Source organism: Odocoileus virginianus, chromosome 32 (assembly GCF_023699985.2).
Source record: "Odocoileus virginianus isolate 20LAN1187 ecotype Illinois chromosome 32, Ovbor_1.2, whole genome shotgun sequence".
In the NCBI taxonomy this organism is placed as follows: Eukaryota; Metazoa; Chordata; class Mammalia; order Artiodactyla; family Cervidae; genus Odocoileus; species Odocoileus virginianus.
Genome location: NC_069705.1, coordinates 34,238,851 through 34,260,466, shown reverse-complemented (window position 1 = coordinate 34,260,466; position 21,616 = coordinate 34,238,851). Strand labels below are relative to the sequence as shown.

Genomic DNA, 21,616 nt, shown 5'->3' with positions numbered 1-21,616 from the left:
TTGTTTTCCTCTATTTCTTTGCATTGATCACTTAGGAAAGCTTTCTTATCTCTCCTTGCTATTCTTTGGAACTCTGCATTCAATGGGTATATTTTTCCTTTTCTCCTTTGTCTTTTGCTTATTTTCTTTTCTAAGCTATTTGTAAGGCCTCCTCAGACAACCATTTTGCCTTTTTGCATTACTTTTTCTTAGGTATGGTTTTGATCCCCGCCTCCTGTACAGTGTTACAAACCTCTGTCCATAGTTCTTCAGGCACTCTGTCCACCAGATTTAATCCTTTTAATCTATTTGTTACTTCCACTGTATAATCAGAAGGGTTTTGATTTAGGTCATACCTGAATGGCCTAGTGGCTTTCCCTACTTTCTTCAGTTTAAGTCTGAATTTGGCAATAAGGAGCTTGGATCACTTTTCAGATGATCTCACCAGACAGGAGATCTAAAGAAAAAAATATTGTTTTGGTGGAATAAATATAGTGAACACACCTGTTGGTCTGAGAGTCTCTTGATTCTGTCAACTCAATGTCTTTAAAGCAAACCTTCAGAAATGATCCTGAGACTAGCATTCAATATCTGAAATACAAAGATTATTATGAAGTTATTTATTTCAGTAAAGTAAGACACAGTATCTTTGCCCAGAGCAGGCTGGCAATTTCATGGAGTTTTGGATATCACACACAAAAGAATTGATGGTCTTTCAGAAAGTAATATGTGTTGACATTATCTGTAGAAGTGTGGTTACATAGGTGAGATATTGATGAATGACACTCATAAGTGTGTTTATGGAACAAGCCTGTTCTTTACTGCTGACTTCTGGAGCAAAGTCAACATTAGTTGACTTACAAAAATGGTTTATTTCACTAGTTGTCCACGATCAACTGAACAGTTTTCAGTTTTTGGTCACTAGTTATTATCACTACAGAGCAACTAATCTTTTCCTATTTAGGTGGCAAATTTTCCGCCAATAGCATATATTACAGAGAAGACAATGGCAACCCACTCCAGTGTTCTTGCCTAGAGAATCCTGTGGACAGAGGAGCCTGGTGGGCTGCCGTCTATGGGGTCGCACAGAGTCGGACACGACTGAAGTGACTTAGTAGCAGCAGCATATACTAAGCAAGCATAAATCCAAAGTGAAAGTGAAGGTGAAGTTGCTCAGTCCTGTCTGACTCTTTGCGACCCCGTGGACTATAGCCCACCAGGCTCCTCCATCCACAGGATTCTTCAGGCAAGCATACTGGAGTGGGCTGCCATTTCTTTCTCCAAGAAATCCAAAAGAGTGATACAAAACTTCAGTAATGGTGATGAAAGTTCATCTTGATAAATGTCAAGAAAAAAAAATGTTGAGTTTGATTTTATTTATAAGCATCTGTGTATATAAATTTGTCAGTCTGATCAAACTTTTAAATATATAACATGAGATCTGGTATTTTAACAGGGAGCTCATAATTATTCAAAACCAACAAAGATTATTTTGCTATTAATAATTCTTATGAAATAACTATATTTCTTCTTTAATCTTGGAATATTGACTTCATTGTAGGTATTAAAAAGAAACATTATTATTTTAAGTAATCAAACAGTACTACAAAGAAAGGAAAGCACTAGAAAACTCCACAAATACTAAATCATCATTAGCGTTAAAACCATTCCCTACACTAATCCATAAATCCCACAAATGTTAGTTTTAGTTTTGTACTTAATTGCCTTCAGTGTTTACCACCAACTCCTGTAACACCACTTCCATTCCTGAGTTATTTTGAGTCACCTCTTTTTGGGCTCATTTTTTTGTGTTTCTTGCAATTCACATGTTTGTCAGTGTATTGTTTATATGTGGCTACCACCCTTGAGTGTAATATCCTTGGACTTAATTTTTCTCTCAGAATATTATACATGTTTTTAAATATTTCTTGTCATTGACTAATACAAGAGTATTAGGTCACTGTTGATTTTCCTCTGCCATGTCACATTTTCTCCTACAAGGGTGACTAGAAGCTCTTTTTGGAGTTTGGTAAAGAAGCCAAGAATTCATGTGGATTGAATCTGCTTAATTTTCATTCCCTTGAAAGATGTCTTCAGTTCAGTTCAGTTCAGCCACTTAGTCGTGTCCGACTCTTTGCGACCCTATGAATCGCAGCACGCCAGGCCTCCCTGTCCATCACCAACTCCCAGAGTTTACTCAGACTCATGCCCATCGAGTCAGTGATGCCATCCAGCTATCTCATCCTCTGTCGTCCCCTTCTCCTCCTGCCCCCAATCCCTCCCAGCATCAGGGTCTTTTCCAATGAGTCAACTCTTCGCATGAGGTGACCAAAGTACTGGAGTTTCAGCCTCAGCCTCAGTCCTTCCAATGAACATCCAGGACTGATCTCCTTCAGGATGGACTGGTTGGATCTCCTTACTACCTTATAAAAGCTTGACACCTAAGCAGTGCAGTTTCAGAATCCATGTCACCCACTCAACAAATATATCTGTATTAGAGTTTTGGAAAATGAACATAAAAGCAAGAGAATTTCTCTTGATACTAATTCTTGCCTTGTTTAAAGGCTCTGTAATAACCACATCTGAAGTATGTACTTTCTGTCTGATATAAAATCTCGTGACCTACCCCTGCTAATTTGTCATTAGTCCCTACGAGTCGTAGAGGGTTGCAATATTCAGGATATGTGTCATTCCTGTAATAAAAAGACACTAAAATGTGTGTATTTCTTTCTCAGACAAGGTCGAAACGTGAGTGATACTTGCTTACAGGTGGTCCTGTTGGGTGTTTTTAGAGCGAGATCCTCAGATCTTTCTTATTTCTCTACAAACCCATGAAACACACCTTCCATGTGATAAAATCTCAGTTCTGTATTTTGGATCCTGCTTCAAAGTAGAATTGGGAGGAAAAGAATTTTTTAAGTAAATGATAAACAAATATGCACATATTGCTTCTGATCATTTCAGTCGTTGATAAGTTACTCACATCTCACAGTCAGTCCGAGAGAGGCTGTGAGATGCATTGCCTGATTGGGTAGCTGTGGGCTCAGTGAAACTGCATTACAGAAGATTGGAACTACAGATCTGAAAGCGAGAACAAGGTAGCCAGGTGGCTGTTGGTACATGAGCATCCTCATTTGGGTGTGACCTGCCCTTGTTTAACTGGAAAACATAAATGAGAACTTAATAGACTGTTCTGGGGCTTCCCTGGTGGTTCTGTCAGTAATGAATCTGCCTGCAGTGCAGGAGACCCCGGTTTGATCCCTGGGTTGGGAAGATCCCCTGGAGAAGGGAATGGCAACCCACTGTAGTATTCTTGCCTGGAAATTCCTATGTACAGAGGATCCTGACAGGCTACAGTCCATGTGGTCGCAAGAGTCGGACACGACTTAATGACTGAACACCACCACAGACTGTGTTGAGCTTCATTCTACATTGTTTAGAACAGATTTTATGAAGGAAAATGCTGACTCAGAAAACCATCTCAGGATGAGAGCACAAGAATCCAGGCCAGGGAAGACAGTGACTGGGATGCTGGTGGTGGAGATCCGGCTTCCCAGGTGGTGCAGTGGTTAAAAAAAAAATCCACCTGCCGATGCAGGAGATGTAAGATACACAGGTTCGGTTCCTGGGTCAGGAAGATTCCCCAGAGAAGGGAATGGCAACCTCCTCCAGTTTTCTTGCCTGGGAAATCCCATAGACAGAGGAGCCCGGTGAGCTACAGTCCATGGGGGTCACATAGGGTCAGACACGACTTAGCATTACAGACACACAGTGGAGACCTGAGGAGTGGCCGGTGCTGGACATTATCTGAAGGTACACGTGACAGGGTTTTCTGGTTTAATGCATGTCACAATTGAAGTTATTCCTGGTATTTTTTCCAAAGCTGTTGAAGGAATATAGTTAAAATTGACTGAGATGGGAGGAACTGGGGTAGGAGAATATTTAGAGAGGTAATTGAAATGAAGTGAAAGTCACTCAGTCATGTCCAACTCTTTGCGACCCCATGGCCTATAGTCCATGAAATTCTCCAGGCCAGAATACTCCAGAATTCTCCAGAATAAAGCTAAAGGAAAGTTTAGCCTTTCCCTTCTCCAAGGGATCTTCCCAACCAGGGATTGAATCCAGGTCTCCCGCATTGCGGGTGGATTCTTTACCAGCTCAGCCACAAGGAAGCCCAAGGATACTGGAGTGGGTAGCCTCTCCCTTCTCCAGTGGATCTTCCTAACCCAGGAATCAAACCAGGATTTCCTGCATTACAGGGGGATTCTTTACCAACTAAGCTATCAGGGTTGGAAAGGGAGATAATTAGGAATATACATTTCACTTGGTTCCACTGGATAGAATATTTATATAAACAAATTGCATGTACTCTTATGCAACTTGAAGGATGAGGGCCTCCATATTATCATTTTAGAAAGCCTCCTAAGCTTCTGTTTTCTACACTAAAATGATGTAAGCAAAAGTACTTTAAATTAACAATAAAAACAGTAACTGCATTTAGGAGTCGCATAATAATTTTCAAGTAAGTGTCCACTCCCCGTAACCTATAAGCCAGGTTTTACTACTCAGTTATCTCAGGATGCTAGCTTTTCCTCTCACATCACATTGCTGACCCTGACTGCTTGGACATCAGGATGGTTTTTGGTTCTTGATCTGTGGGGCTATCAACTGGTACAGCTTTAATATCGCCATTTGTAATTCCTTTACTTATATTGTGTCTTTTCAGATCAGACTTGATTAAGGCTGTTAAAATGATGTCTACAAACATCCAAACACAGAGGAAAATGTTCCTTGTTCTGGGACCACATGCCTGAGGTAAGCTTTCCTTGAGCCAATGTGAGTAAGATTCCAAGTATCTGTGTGACAGCAATGAGAAGGCCAGATGAAGTCCCCTCAGATACATTCTGTCTTTTGTTGGAGAGAGGTAATCAGGAGGGTTCTGTTCTGGATATATGAAATATGAACAGAGCATCCCTATGAAGCCTGGGACTGTCTAGCCAGAATGGCTGGGTTAAAATTTAGGCTCTGCCATTTGCCGGGTGATGCTCTGGGAAAGTTTATTACTCTCTTGCTTTAGTTTCCTCATATTTAGAAAGGTAAAAGTCATAGAATCTACCCAATAGTGTTATTGGGAGACTATGTGTGTGTAAAAACATGCAGTAGTTGGTAGAACCCCTGGTATGTAATGAAGATTCTGTAGGAGTATTATTGCATACAAGGGGAAATGCAGAATGGACAGCTACATGTATAAATCTGAATTGAGGAAATGCTTCAGCCAGAATTACTGTTTAGAGAGTTCTGTAGTCTGGATGTTTGTGCTCTCCCCCAAATTCATGTTGAAACCCCCAAAGGTGATGGTATTAGGTGGTGCTTAGGTCCTGAGGGGAGATGCGTCATGAACGGAATTAATTCTCTTATAAAATAATCTGCCCTATGTGAGAACAGGGCAGAAAGGCACCAACTGTGAACCCTAAAAAGGACCATCATCCAACCATACCGACACTCGAGTGTCAGACTTCCAGCCACCAAAACTGTGAGAAATAAACTTTGATTGACAATGTCTAGGCAGCTTGAGGAGCAAAAGAGGAGATAGGACCTAGTCGCCAAGAAAAGTGGAAGACAGTTCAGTGGCAAATGCATCACTCCTCGAAGCAGTTGTAACGTTCTCTTCCAGGCGGTCTTGTATGTACAGCGACGCATCAGCTAAGCTATGTTCCCTCCTGGTGCCCATCATGGTTTAAGTGGATAGCTGGATTTTTAAACACAGAGGAGGTTTTTTCAGAGAAAGCAGGGAGGCAGGGAGAGAGAGAAAAGTGGTGAACAGGGCAGAAATCATGGGGAGTTGGAATCTCATGTCACACTCACTGGTGTCCGACTCTTTGTTGAAAAGGCGTTACAATATTTCAGGTAATTATTTATCTATTATTGTTAATTCTGCTTGGAGCCAAGCATGTGTGTGTGTGTGTGTGTGTGTGTGTGTGTGTTAGCTGTTCAGTCATGTCCGACTCTTTGCAACCCCATGGACTGTAGCCCGCCAGGCTCCTCTGTCCATGGGATTCTCCAGGAAAGCATAGAAATTGATAAAAGAATTCATGTTGGCATCATATTGCTAGGAAAAATCAGGTTTTGTTGTTGTTGTTGTTATGCAGTATAATTGAAAGTAGGTTGTATGACATAGTCTCTAGACAGTATGCATCAAATAAAATCAAGAAATACATGATCTAATTTTGATTTTAAAATTTGTTCAAAGAACAATAGATACTTGAAAACTGATATATGTGAGTGGGTTTTATATATGATAAAATACTACATGTGATGTTTGAGGATGTGAATCTATTTTTTTCCCTAACAAACGTATGACTTTAGGGATTTATTTAGCTTTGAATTCCTCATATTATCAGTGAAGAGACTGGGACCAGGTGATCATTAAGTGACAGATCGTTCCAAGTTTCTGACAGCATCTAGTTTTAGAAAGGCCTGTCTTTGGGATGAGAGAATGAAATCTTTTTAAGTCCTAACAACTCAGGGAAAAAAAGTTGTTCTGTGAACACAATTAATTTTTTTTTCCCTAAAAATGTTGAAAGCCTAAGAGAGAGAAGAAAAAGGTAAATGACTTAGCCTGACAATCAGTAAAAGCATTCTCTTATACTTGAAGGCAGGCTACAGAAAGAACACCAGTCCTTGCCAGAATTCTCTCCTGCCCACTCAGCAGAAGTCAGGCTGGTGGGGGATGGCCCTGGGATAGGGATACAATATCATTCCTTCCCCCAATGTTTCTTTGTGACTTAAACTCACTCTGATGGTAATTTACTGCAGTTTTTCAACACACAGGAATATTGTTACTCAGAAGTAAAGCATTTTAAAAATTGGGAAGGCACCATTTGAATTCAAACTATTTTAGTGACTTCAGATTTCATAGCCATAAACATTTGACAGATTTCAGTCTTAAGGACAGAAACAATTTTGGGTTATATCTACCAACTGCCAGGAACAATATTAAAAACCTAGTAGGCTCTCAAAACAAAAACAAAACACCAGTGACTGTTTGCAAATCTATTATCATTACCTTGCTTTTTTTTTTGTCAGTCAGCATTTCTGTTTCTGAAATTTTTCTTTCTTTTGATACTATTTTTTATTTTATGTATAAAATACAATTCATGTCTTGCAAAGCAGACTATATTGTCCAGTCTTCAAGGAACTTTGGAAACTGCAAAGCAAGGTGTCAGACGTTTCAGTAATTGAATTTCTTTGAGAACTGACTTGGTTTGTCAGCTTGGACTTTACTGTCAAAAGAAAAGAAAATAACCAGCGAATTCATCTGAGATAACACTGGTGTAGTTTGATAATGCTAAGGCGAGAACACTAAGTGTTTTCTATGAAGTTCTCTGCACTCAGATACCCCCAGCTAGTGACTGTGAGTTCATGGGAGCTTTGAGTCCCTCTTATCTGATGCTGAGGTTTGAGATTAACTAATGACCTGTCAGATGGCCATACAGAAGCCTTTCTTCCGGTATTAAAATGCACACCGTCACTGCTTAAAATGCCCAGTATACTCTTTGTCAATTATTTCATAAGTGCAATTCATCTTTTACTGCTTCCGTGCATGGATTGCTTGTAAAATGTTTAGTGGTTAATTAGCCTGGAAGGAAGTCCAACTTATGAAAATCCAGGTAGAAAAAAAAAAGTGTCAAAAAATTAATGGCTTATTCTCCCATTATTATTTGATAGAACAGTGTTAATTGGATCCCATCAGAAATTTACTTTTGACTACCATGCAGCCTTCTCTATAATTGGCTCCAGAGATTTTCCACCGTGGAACATCCTTTCTTTGGATTTCCTTTCTTTGGCCTGTGCTTTTTGCCAAAGGACTTAAATGTATTAAGTCCTCCTAACATCCTCCTAACAACTGTAGACTGTGCTAACACTAAAAGGAAACATGGGTCCTGAGATATTTCTTTTCCGAAATATCAAACATGAAAAACATTTAACTATAAATGAAACCAACACTTGTTACTCTGTATGAGTAGACTGACCTTGAGTTTACATGAATCGGTTAGAGAAAAATTTATAGAAAACCAATAAAAGTACAGGTATAGAAATATGATAAAGCTATTTTTATAGTCATGAAGATAGCAAATTAAAGGATTTCAATACAAAATACCACAGTTGCATATAAATTATTCAGTTTTACTACACAGTCTGATAAAAGTACTAAAAAAATCCTTAAATTAACAAAAATGGTTACATATGTTTTTCACTTTCTCCTGCAAAGGAAAATATATATATATATATATATATATATATATATATATTTACCACAGAAATTGGCAGAATCAGTTTATACAATTTTCTTTAGCTTAAATAGGAGATTCTCGCATTATGGTCTATAGTACACATGGACAGTCATTCAGTTCAGTCGCTCAGTCGTGTTTGACTCTTTGTGACCCCGTGGGGTGCAGTATGTCATGTCCATCACCAACTGCCGGAGTTTACTCAAACTCATGTCCATCGAGTTGGTGATGCCATCCAACCATCTCATCTTCTGTCGTCCCCTTCTCCTCCTGCCCCCAATCCCTGCCAGCATCGGGATCTTTTCCAATGAGTCAACTCTTTGCATCAGGTGGCCAAGGTATTGGAGCTTCAACTTCAGCATCATTCCTTTCAATGAACACCCAGGACTGATCTCCTTTAGGATGGACTGATTGGATTTCCTTGCAGTCCAAGGGATTCTCAAGAGTCTTCTCCAACACCACAGTTCAAAAGCATCAATTCTTCAGTGCTCAGCTTTCTTTATAGTCCAATACTCACATCCATACATGACTACTGGAAAAACCATAGCCTTGACTAGATGGACCTTTGTTGCCAAAGTAATGTCTCTGCTTTTTAGTATGCTGTCTAGTTTTGTCATAGCTTTTCTTCCAAGGAACAAGTGTCTTTTAATTTCATGGCTGCAGGCACCATGCAGTGATTTTGGAGCCCCCAAAAATAAAGTCTTTCACTGTTTCCACTGTTGCCCCATCTATTTTGAGACAGTCATTAACCCCTTCTGATATAAGATGGATTATAATGAAACACATAGAACTAAATTCAGCTTATGTAAATGGTTTTAAATTGTGATTTTTCTTACCCCAGTTCAACTGGCTTTTCATACTAGGTAACTTAAGAAAGGGCCCTGTCCTGTTGTAGCAGGTATGGTGCTGTGTCTTCATTAACATCTTAGCTTTCTTGGTGGTGCCTGAAGGATCTGCTTTACTTTGTTCATACCCCCAAAATATGTGGATGTGCTCTAGGGGTGTGGTGGAGTCAGTACATGCTAGGTTCATGAGAAAGCAGAATATTCAGATCATCTTCAGAAAAAATAATGTATTAATAGAAATGTCATTTCATTAAACTGGTAGAATTCTATATTAAGTTAATCTTATTCTGCTATACACAATAAAAATATGTATATGCACCTGAAATAAGTACAAAGGGGGCTTAATTCACTTGTTCGTCATCTTGTGGATGAAATTTTTTGTCTTCAATAAGGCAGTTACTGTTTAGCATTAAGACCACTTTTTCCTTGTTACCTGACCATCAGTTACATCAAATATCATAGAGTGGAAACATGCTGGAGAATGCACTAGTACTGTTAACTCATCTGTACGAAATGTTTCATGCTTTTATCAGTTCCAAGTAGTATATTGCTATTAGTATTCATCAAACATTGCATTTGATGGCTTTATATGACAATAGGATAAAATTCTGGCAAGATTTATGCCTTTAGTTTAAAGAGAAGACATCTCTGATTAAAGTGCTATTTCATATCAGAAGAAATAATAGATGACTATTAAGGCATATGTGTGCTTTACAGGCCTTCTGTAAATTTTTAAAAGTAAGTAATAAAATGCTGCACATTATTAATTTGGGCTTTAAAATGGAATTTTAAGTGCCCTTTGTTTCACATAGTGGTGCAAGTTGAAAAAGCCAAGCAAATTATTTGGATAAATGTCAGCACTCTGTGTGTATAACAGCAATGATAGAATAATGCTATTATTTTCTTTTTTAAATTTTTATTGGAGTTCTTTACAATGTTGTGTTAGCTTCTACTGTATAGAAAAATTAATCAGTCATGCATCTAGCCTCTCCATTTTGTACTTTCTTCCCATTCGGTCACCATAGAGCATTAGGCAGAGGTCCCTGTGCTATATAACATGTTCTCATTAGTTACCTGTTTCATACATGGTATCAATAGTGTATATGCATCAATTCCAATCTCTCAGTTCCTCCCACCACCCCTCTTCCTCTTTGGTATCCATACATTTCTTATCTAGGTCTGTGTCTCTGTTTCTGCTTTGCAAATAAAATCATCTGTACCATTTGTCTAGATTCCACATATATGCATTGATAAATGATACTTTTCTCTTTATGACTTACTTCACTCTCTGTGACACACTCTGGGTCCATCCACGTTTCTACAAATTACCCAATTCCAGTCCACTTTATGGCTGAGTAATTTTTCATCATATTCATGTACCACATCTTCTTTATCCATTCCTCTGTTGATGGACATTTAGGTTGTTTCCATGCCCTGTTTATTGTAAATGGTGCTACAATGATCATTGGGGTGCATGCGTCTTTTGTAATTATGGTTTCTCTGGGTATGTGCCCAGGAGCAGGAGTGCTGGGTCATAAGGTAGTTGTAGGACTTCTCTGGGGGCTCAGTGGTAAAGAATCGGCCTTCAGTGCAGGAAATGTGGGTTCTATCCCTGGGTAGAAAAGATGCCCTGGAGAAGGAAATGGCAACACACCCCAGTATTCTTGCCTGGGAAAGCCCACGGACAGGGGAGCCTGGTGGGCTACAGTCCATGGGGGTCACGAGAGTCAGACATGACTTAGCAACTAAACACCACCACCAGGGTAGCTGTTGTTTCAGTTTTCTAAGGAACCTGCATATTGTTCTTCATAGTGGCTGCATCAATTTACGTTTCCACTAACAGTGTAAGAGGGTTCCTTTTTTCCACACTCTCTCCAGCATTAATCTTTTTATAGATTTTTTGATGATTTGTTTTTGATGGATCATTTTTGATTTTCTGAGTGGTGTGAGATGATGCCTCACTGTAGTTTTGTTTTGTCTTTCTCTAAAAAATAGTGATGCTGAGCATCTTTTCATGTGCATCTTGGCCATCTGTATGACTTCTTTGGAGAAATATATAGTCAGGTCTTCTACCCATTTTTTGATTGGGTCATTTTTTTAAATAAACAATTAAACAGCTATATGAGCTGTTTGTCTGTTTTGGAGATTGATCTCTTGTCAGTCACTTCATCTGCAAATATTTTCTCCCATTCTGAGGGTTGTCTTTTCATCTTGTTTATTGTTTCCTTTGCTGGGCAAAGGCTTTTAAGTCCTATTTGTTTATTTTCATTACTCTAAGAGGTGGGTCAAAAAAGATACTGTTGTGATTTATGACACAGAATGCTCTGCCTATGTTTTCCCCTAAGAGTTTTATAGTACTCAGCCTTACATTTAACTTTTTAATCTATTTTGTGTTTATTTTTGTGTATGGTGTTACAGTGTTCTAATTTCATTCTTTTACATGTAGCTGTCCAATTTTTCCAGCACCACTTTCTGAAGAGACTGCCTTTTCTTCATTGTATGTTTTGCCTCCTATGTCATAGATTAGGTGACCACAGGTGTGTGGGTTTATCTCTGGGGTTTCTATCCTATTCCATTGATAGAAATTTCTATTTTTGTGCCAGTACCATACCGTCTTGACTACCATAGCTTTGTAGTATAAAGTCTGCATTCAGGAAGCCTGATTGCTCCAGCTCTGTTTTTCTTTCTCAAGACTGCTGTGGCTATTCAGGGTCTTCTGTGTTTCCATACAAATTAAAAAAAAAATTTGTTCTAATTCTGTAAAAACACCATTGGTAATTTGATAGAGATTGCACTGAATCTGTAGATTGCTTTGAATAATATACTTATTTTCACTCTATTGATTCTTCCAATCCAAGAATATGTTATATCTCTCCATCTGTTTGTGTTATTTCTTTCATCAGTGTTTTATAGTTTTCTAAGAACAAGTCATTTGCCTCCTTAGGTAGGTTTATTCCTAGGTATATTATTCTTTTTTTGCAATGGAAAATGTGATTGTTTCCTTAATTTGATTTTCTTATCTTTCATTTTTAGTATATAGGAATGCAAGAGATTTTCTGTGTGATTTTTGTATCCTTCAACTTTACCAGATTCATTGAATAGCACCAGTAGTTTTCTGGCAGCATCTTTAGGATTTTCTTTTAGTATCATGTCATCTGGAAACAGTGACAGTTTTACTTCTTTTTGAGTTTGATTGTTTTTATAATACTTCATTTTCTTCTCTGATTGCCATGTCTAGGATTATAAAGACCAGGGCTTCCCCACTGGCTCAGCAGTGAAGAATTCACCTGCCAGTGCTGGAGATGGAGGAGATACAGGTTTGATCACTGGGTCAGGAAGATCCTCTGGAAAAGGAAATGATAACCCAGTCTAGTATCCTTGCCTGGAAAACACCATGGACAGAGGAGCCTGGCGGGCTGCAGTCTTGTTGTTTTATAGTCACAATGTCCTATCCGACTCCCTGTGACCCCATGGACTACAGCACTCCAGGCTCCCCTGTCCTCCACCGTCTCTCAGGGTTTGCTCAAACTCTGTCCACTGAGTCAGTGATGCTGTCTGTCTAACTTGCTGCTGCTGTCTTCCCTTTTTGCCTTCAGTTTTTCCCAGATTCAGGGTCTTTTCTAGTGAGTCAGCTCTTTGCACCAGGTGGCCAAAGTATTGGAATTTCAGCTTTAGCATCAGTCCTTCCAATCAATATTAAGGACTGATTTCCTTTAGGATTGACTGGTTTGATTTCCTTGTAGTACAAAGGACTGTCAGGAGTTTTTTTTCCAGCACTATAATTTGAAAGCATCAATTCTTCGGCACTCGGCATTCTTCATGATCCAACTCTTAAATCCATCCATGACTACTGGAAAAACCATAGCTTTGACCATATGGAATTTTGTCAGCAAAGTGATGTCTTTGTTTTTTAATATGCTGTCGAGGTTGGTCATAGCTTTCCTTCTAAGAAGCAAGCGTCTTTTAATTTCATGGCTGCAATCACCATCTGCAGTGATTTTGGAGCCAAGAAGAGAAAATCTGTCAGTGCTTCCACTTTACTCCCCCTTCCATTTGCCATGAAGTGATAGGGCTGGATGCCATGATCTAGTTTTTTGAATGTTTAGTTTTAGGCCAGCCTTTTCACACTCCTCTTTCACCCTCATGAAAACACTCTTTAGTTCCTCTTCACTTTCTGCTATTAGAGTGGTGTCATCTACATATCTGAGGTTGTTGATATTTCTCCAGGCAAGCTTGATTCCAGCTTCTGCTTCATCCAGCCCAGCATTTCTCATTATGTACTCTGCCTATAAGTTAAATAAGCAAGGTGACAATATACAGCCTTGATATACTCCTTTCTCAATTTTAATCCAGTCAGTTGTTTCATGTAAGGTGCTAACTGTTGCTTCTTGATCCAAACACAGGTTTCTCAGGAGACAGGTCAGGTGGTCTGGTATTCCCATCTCTTTAAGAATTGTCCAGTTTGTTGTGATCCCCACAGTCAAAGTCTTTCTCATAGTCAATGAAGCAGATGTTTTTCTGGAATTCCATTGATTTCTCTATGATCCAGTCAATGATGCAATATGATCTGTGGTTCTTTTGCCTTTTCTAAACTCAGCTTATACATCTGGAATTTTTTAGAACACATACTATTGAAGCCTGGCTTGAAGGATTTTGAGCATAATCTTACTATCATGAGAAATGAGTGCAATTGTCCAGTAGTTTGAATATTTTTTGGCATTGCCCTTCTTTGGGAATTGGAATGAAAACTGACCATTTACAGTCCTGGGGCCACTGCTTAGTTTTCCAAATTTGCTGGCATATCAAGTGCAGCACTTTAACAGCATCATCTTTTAGGATTTGAAATAACTCAGCTGGAATAGGGAATGGCAAACAACTCCAGTATTCTTGTGGTGAGAATCCAATGAACAGTACAAAAACTATTACAGTCTGTGGGGTTGCAAAGAGTTGAACACAACTGAGTGAGTAAACAACGACAACAACATAGTATTATTCTGAGAGATATTTAATTGTGTACATGTATAATATTACATTTTATACAATTCAAGTAAATCATCCCTTCCAAATAGTTTTGGATCCTAATTTTTGGGGGGTTCAAAGTGGAAGAGAAAAATAATTTGAAACTTACTCTCTGACTCTTTGATGTTGGTCCAGATAGAATTCTTTGGAGGAATAAAATAAAGTGGTAAGGCCTGTTTGGATGAATCTCTAGGAATCAGGAAAGCTATGTGACTAGATGTTTAGTCTGATGCTTGAACTGTTCAAGATATGCACCTACAGTAAGTCAGCTGAGTCTTCTCAAGTTCGTTAGGAATACTCTGCCTTCCAGTAGGGACTTCAGACTTCAGTGCTAAGCTACAAGGCAGAACCTTCAGGTTGGTTGGGACTCTGGCTCTTTACCTGGTTCTTCAAACAGACCTCATGCAGTGCCTCCCAAGCTGAGGACGCAGCCGCCGAGAATACCTGAGCAGGTTACCACACCCACAACTCTGAGAATGCTGTTGCCCCTCAGTGTAATTTAGCCCTTGAGTGTATGCAGTTTGCCTTTGAAATGTTATCACTTTATTCATTTTTCATTTGTCTATTTAGCTATTGTACTTTACTATTTGCTCTCATTTATAAATATTGAAAAATAGGTACTTAATTCTCAGAATGACTGGAGATCAGCAGAATATCTTGGCCCCTTAAGAAGCAAATATCTCCGCTTCTGTCATCTGAGGTAAATTCTGCAAAAACAAAATCAGCTTCATGAAATATGAGGCATCTGTTAAGCAGTACAGCACCCTGTGACTGAAAAATCTCCCCCGAGAAGTCAGCAAGGAGAAGATAGGAGGGGAGTGGAAATTCTAAGCATTTAATATGCATGATTGCACCTAGTTTTATAGCAGTATTATGTGTACATATTATGATTATTCTCATTTAACAGATAGTAAAAATGAGGGTTAGAAATTGCTCAGAGTTAGAGTGTTAGCAAACCATAATGCCAACATCAAAATCCAGCTCTTCTCAGATGTCAGTTATCCAGCTTTTAGCCATGGGAAAACTTACTTATCTACTTACTCATGGACAGTCCAGTCTCATTATGAAAACGTACAGCATCTACTCTCATTATGATCAGGACATAACAACACAAAGGAATGGGAAGGAAGACCCATCCTGGGAGGAAAAACTATTGTAAATGATGACATCCAGCTTTTGTAACTAAAGTAGTTCTCCATCTGCCAATTCTGACTTGGAAGGTAAGCAACAAAGTGTCGAAAATCAGGATTCTGGATTCCTTTTTTTGCCAGAATGCTACAATTGACTTATTTTCAACTGAGTGGTCTGGTGGATTAGTAAAAAAAACAAAAACAAAAACAATTAGGCTTTAAAATCAATGCCAAATGGGTTTTAACCTGCAGAGGCTCTTATTGGCCTGTGGGAAATTAATTTCTTTGATGGACTTAGACATTTATAAGATAAAATAATACTTAGCTTTCACATTTATGAAGAAAAACAGAATAGGTATTCAATAATTGATAGTTATTACTGACAGATTATTATAGTTATTTTTATTATTTACTTAAGTCAGACATTGGGAGGAAGATTTCTTTACTCCAATTTTTACAGAATTTAAGTGGAAACTGACAAGAGAATGAATTATTTTTAAGAGATATTTTAGAAATATCATATGTACATATCTAAGAATACATTTAGTAACATATGCATAATACTATATATATATATATATATATGTATATTTGGCATTCTTTATAGTTGAACAGAATCCTATAGACTACTAGACTAGATATTCCGGTTCTCCCTATTACATTTTGCTCTAGCTGTCCTCAAAAATTCTTTTAAATCATCAAGTGTTAAATCAGAAATTTCCTCTGTACTACTCACTTTAAACATGAACAGAAAACTATGATGTGGCCGCTCCATGGAAACTGGCAGGCATAGGAAATGAGGGCCTCAGTATTTTCCTGTTTGGTTTAATGCTGTTTTTAATGAAGGTTTCTCAGGGTCTGAAGCTTACATAATTTTATGAGCTGTTTCTAAGTAAAAAGGCACAGAATTTCAAATAGAAGATTAGGGCTTTGGGTAGAGCCTTGGCCTTTGAGCTGATTCATCATCAGCTTTGTGTAGAATCTTCCTTGAGATCCAGAGTCTTCATGTTGAAAATTCTTCCCCATTTGTAGAATCTGTCTAGTTCCTTTTACATTACTGATAAATATTATTTACAATGGCTTTGTTTCCCGTATCTTATCTCTCTTACCACACTGAAGTCCAACCCCACTTTCTCCATCCTGTTTCCCTTCTTCAGTCTTTCTTTCTTTTGTTACTAGTCTTTATTGGGGTATAGCAGCTTTATAGTGTTACATCAGTCTCATCTCTATGCAACGTGAATCAGCCACTTAGGTACATACATCCCCTCTTTTCTGGATTTCCTTCCCATGCAGGTCCCCACAGAGGACTGAATAGAGTTCGCTGTGCTGTGCAGTTGTTCTCGTTAGTTATCTGTTTATATGTAGTGTCAATAATGTATATATCTCCTACCTCACCTAGTCACCTATTGAAGATTCCTAATCTTTCTCACCAAAGCAGTCATCACACTAGCCCTGCTTCATTTATCTGGACTTGCACCATCCATTATTTTACAGGAACTCTAATCACACAGTGATGACTGTGTATTAGATTTTCAGAATCTCTCTCTCTCTCTCACACACACACATACACATTTGAGCATTTTCCTTAAAAATATATAGATGTTTTCTGCAAAAACGCAGAACAATATACATATGAGTACATATGAATCGAGGGAGTGTGTACAATCTGACACAACCATTCTGTATTGTAGGTGTTGCAGTTACGAGCAGATAGAGATATGGTTTGAGGCTGGAAATATCAGATGTTGTTAGTGCGTCTTATGCCAAGGCTTCCCAGGTGGCGCTCATGGTAGAGAATCCTCCTGCCGATGCAGGAGACAGAGGTTGATTCCCTGGGCTGGGAAGATTCCTGGAGTAGGAAGTGGCAACCCACTCCAGTATTTCTTACGTGTAAAATCCCATGGACAGAGGAGCCTGGCAGCAACAGTCTATGGGGTCACAGAGTCAGACAGAACTGAGTGAGCGTGTGCGCGCACACACGCCAGGCTAAAGGCCTTAGACATTTCACTTAAGGCTGGGAAGGTCAATCAGAGTTTTTCCATGAGAGCTGATCAACAGATATGTAATAAAAAAAATCTCCAGTGGCAAGTTGGAAGCATAGCTTGAGAAGAAGGGAGGTGAAAAGACAGGCTGGTTACTCTATAGTGTCTATAACTAAAGGTGCAAGGGGAACTGTGTGCATGAGGAAAAAAGGAAAACAAAAATATTCTTAAGAGATAAACTTGGTGGAGCTTATATATTAATTAGAAGTAGAGAATGAAGGAAGAGGAAATTAAGAAAATTAAGTTATATATATATAATATTTCTATCTTGAGGATGTAATTGGATGATGGGTGAGTGGTATAGGGAACTTGGTGAAAAATGTGCACTTTTATAGGTAAAAGGAAACTTTCGTGGGAGCCTCATTAGAGTTTGTGCATGATTGAGATACTTGTATACAGTATGTGATCTCAGTTGGACACGCTTTCAAATGACTTTAAATTGATTTAGAAAATTCTGGCCCTCTTCTTTGTAGCTTTCATTGTGCCTCATCTAGTAAAGAATCTGCCTGCAATCCAGGAGATCCAAGTTCGATCCTTGGGTCAGGAGGATACCCTGGAGAAGGGAATGGCAACCCACTCCAGTATTCTTGCCTGGAGAATCGTGTGGACAGAGAAGCCTGGCAGGCTACAGTCCATGAGGTCGCAAAGAGTCAGATACAGCTGAGCAACCTAATGCTTTCACTTTTCTCTGTAGCACTTTCATTGTGTAGAATATAGATTAGTTCTCAATCTCTGTTGTAAAATGTTTGCACTACTTTTTCAGGAACCCAGAAGCCTCATGCTCTTGGCTCATAACAAGGAGTTTGAATTTGAAGTTGCTTTTCTTCCTGCTTAGGATAAAACTGATGTTCAAAACAGACAAGCCAAGAGCAAGGCCTCTCCTATTCATCATATATCAAATTATAATAAACTCTATCTTTTTCTCAAGTTGGTTGTCAGAATGCTTACCGGAGTGGCTCAAACGTCTGCAGAAATGCCTTCATTGCACTATTTTTAGTGTTAAGCTCTGGCTGTATTAAAGATAGATTCAGTAAGTGGACATGGGAAGAATGCTCACAGCTTTGTGGAGAAGCTACTGTTGAAGACATTGCCCATTCTCCTGTTCTCTGTCATTTGTAAGAAGTGCCTGGGGAACACATTATTCCTTGACTTCAGCATTGGAAAACTCTGATTCTCTTGTAAAGTGGGTTTGATATTTTTGATCAGAGAATGGAAAGTATGTAACTCAGTTGAATAGTATGTAACTCAGTTTGTTTTTGCCTGAATTCTCAGAGTTAGAATTTGTGAACAAAGGTAATAACCACATTTGGTTAATGTTAAAGTTTGCATGGCAACCCACTCCAGTATGCTTGCCTGGAAAATCCCGTGCACAGAGGAGCCTGGCGGTGCAGTCCATTGGGTTTCAAAGAGTCAGACACAACGGAAGCGTCTGAGCCCAAAACATAGCACAGAACCCCAAATTTATACACACCTATTTTATACAATTGTTATTCCAGCTTTCAAAAGTATGCTAAGATACATGTTTCCTTTATAATAAAAGGTTTGAAAATTTTTAGAAGTGTATAGGTTCTAAATAATAGATGAGTAAATCATCAAAAATTCATTAATTGTATATTTGCTTACAAGTGATCATATTTTTATTTCACTATTTTCTACCTGAACTCTCAAGAAAGAAATAACTTGATTTGTAAATATAGTGAAATCATTCCCTCAGAATTTTGATACTTGGAAAAGTTTTATTTTAGTTGTTTCTTAATTATAACAAATATCTTTCCATTAGGAAATGACTTTGCTTTCATTGGTTTTTCTATAATAAAAGGAGATAATATACCTACATACAAGGCTATATATATATATATATATATATATACATAAAATTTCCTCCATCACATTTCTTTTTAGACTACACCCATGATTGTGCTTTCACCTCTGCCTTTCAGTTCTAATTCTTTCATTTGCCTGTGAAGCTTGGAGAAATTAGGTGTTTGTAGTTCAGATTTGTGGTAACATCTCAATGTGCTTACCTTTCCTGGAGGCATTGGAAGGCTTACTTTTGGGCCATAGGTTATAGCAAAACGCTACCTAAGAATATGTGGGAGTTGGAGTTTGTTCTATGAAGTATGGCAACAACATCAGAGGACACAATTACATATAAGACTGTCCCATTTGTGAAGAGAATGAAGACGTATATAAGGAATTGTTACTTAGTCGCTAAGTCTTGTCTGCCTCTTCTGCGGCCAGATGGCCCCATGGACTGTAGTCTGCCAGGCTCCTCTGTCTGTGGGATTTCACAGGCAAGACTACTATGCAGAGGGTTGCTGTTTCCTTCTCCAGAGGGTCTTCCCGACCCAGGGACTGAACACATATCTCCTGCATTGGCAGGTGGATTCTTTACCAGTGAGCCAACTGGGAAGCCCCTGTAAGGCATAGCAAGACGGAAAAGAGATCTTAGAATGGTGTAGTAGTCTGCTAGCGATGCCATGCAAAATATCAGAGAGAGAGTGCCTTAAACCCATAGATGTATTTCCACACTGTTCTGGAGTTAGAAGTACAAGATCAGGCCACTGTCAGGGCTGGCTTCTGGTGAGGCTTGCCTCCTGGCATTGTGGCTGACAGGGTTCTTGCTGTATCCTCACGTGGCTTCTCTCTGTGCGTGCATGAAGAAGGAGGCAGGGAACAAGAGAGAGATCAGAAAAGACCAATTTCTGGCGTCTGCTCCTCTTATAATAACACCACATCTATTGGATTAGGGCTCTTTCTTTTGATCTCATTTATCCTTCTTTATCTCCCTAAGAACCCTGGACTCCAAATACAGTCACATAAGGGGTAAAAGTCTCCACATATGAATTTTGGAGGGGCACAATCCAGTGCATATCAGATGATAAGATGATGGGAAACAGAATAAACAACTCAATTTTGGGGTCTTGAATTTTGTGCCCACTTAAGGTTGTCTAACTCTGAGGCTCTCACTTCCTGTCACTGGAGGCTGCAGGAAGCAGGGAACAATGCTGAGTAAGGGATCTCAGTGGCATCATTTCCTTTTCCAAGTTTTGAATAATAAATTTTGAACACTTTATATCTATTTTCCTTTCCATTTTGATTCCAAACAGCTGGGGGGGGGGTGTTGATTATGTATGTAATCCATTCAATCAGATTTATACCAAAATTTATGTACTGCATTTTCATTGGAAAACACATATTCCACCCTCCAATGAAATTAAGCCAATTTAACCCTTGTTTTATGCTTTTTTAATAGCACCATTTATATGTTTTTAGTTTATTACACATTTTTGTATTGATATCATTAAAATAATTTTCATCAGGGTTAATTGCTTTTTTGAAAAGTTCAAATATTTGATTTGTTGATTATTTATTTAGAGCATATCAGGGTTTGATTTTTTTTTTAATAAACCATTACTCTTGCTATTGAAAGCTTCCTTGATGCCATTATTTCAACCATGTAGAGTTTCTGTGGGTTAAAATTTCACAATCTAAAATACATCTGTATTAAATCATTTCATTAATTTTTAATCAATAAAAATTTTAATGCATGTATTTTCAGTCACTTCTTTTTGGCATTAATTTTATTAATTTTGCCAGACCTAGTTTTTTTCAGGCCTCAAATTTGCAGATTTCAATTTTACCAATAAGATATATTTCCTTTAGTTGTTTTGTTTGTGGAATTTATTATTTACCATGAGTTTTCTAGTAGAGCAAAAAAAGGTAAAAGATTTTTTTTTTATCATAACACAACTAAGATCATTGTTTCAAATTTTCAAAATACAAAAGTAATTGACAATCACATAGTTTAACAAATAGAAATATGAGGCTATTTTACAGTTTATGGGTGAGCAAATTTGATAAGCCTTTGGAAAGTAATTTTCTGTGTCTGTTTAACAATAAACAACTACAATTTAGCAATTTGATTTCTAGGAATCTCTCTATAGAAATGATAAGTAGGTAAAAATGCACATGCAATATTATCTTTAATGGCACAAATGCTGAAAAACTGTAAATATCTGTCATGCTAAGGAAAATAAATTTGGTTAGTTCATATGCTGAAATTAAATCCATCCATTAAAGGAGAGATATAAACCAGGAACTCCTTCTGAGGAATTGCTGTCTAGTGGGTATAAAGTTTCAGTTACACAAGAGGAAAAGATTTCTAGAGATGTGGGTACAACACCATCTGTAAAGAATTGTACACTTAATTTTGCTAAGAGGGTGAATCTCACGTTAAGTGCTCTACCACACCTAGAAAAATGTAATAGAATTACAGATGGAACCTCTTAGAAAGTTAATCTTGATAT

General features: G+C 38.2%; 1 long non-coding RNA gene across 1 annotated transcript in view; it reads left to right on the top strand.

Annotated features, from left to right (window-relative positions):
- LOC139032614 (uncharacterized) overlaps positions 1-21,616 on the top strand; it is a 611,315-nt gene that overhangs the window by 479,480 nt on the left and 110,219 nt on the right. The window contains exon 4 of the long non-coding RNA XR_011485178.1: positions 4,706-4,794. This is a non-coding gene — a long non-coding RNA (uncharacterized lncRNA). The remainder of the gene's footprint in view (positions 1-4,705; positions 4,795-21,616) is intronic.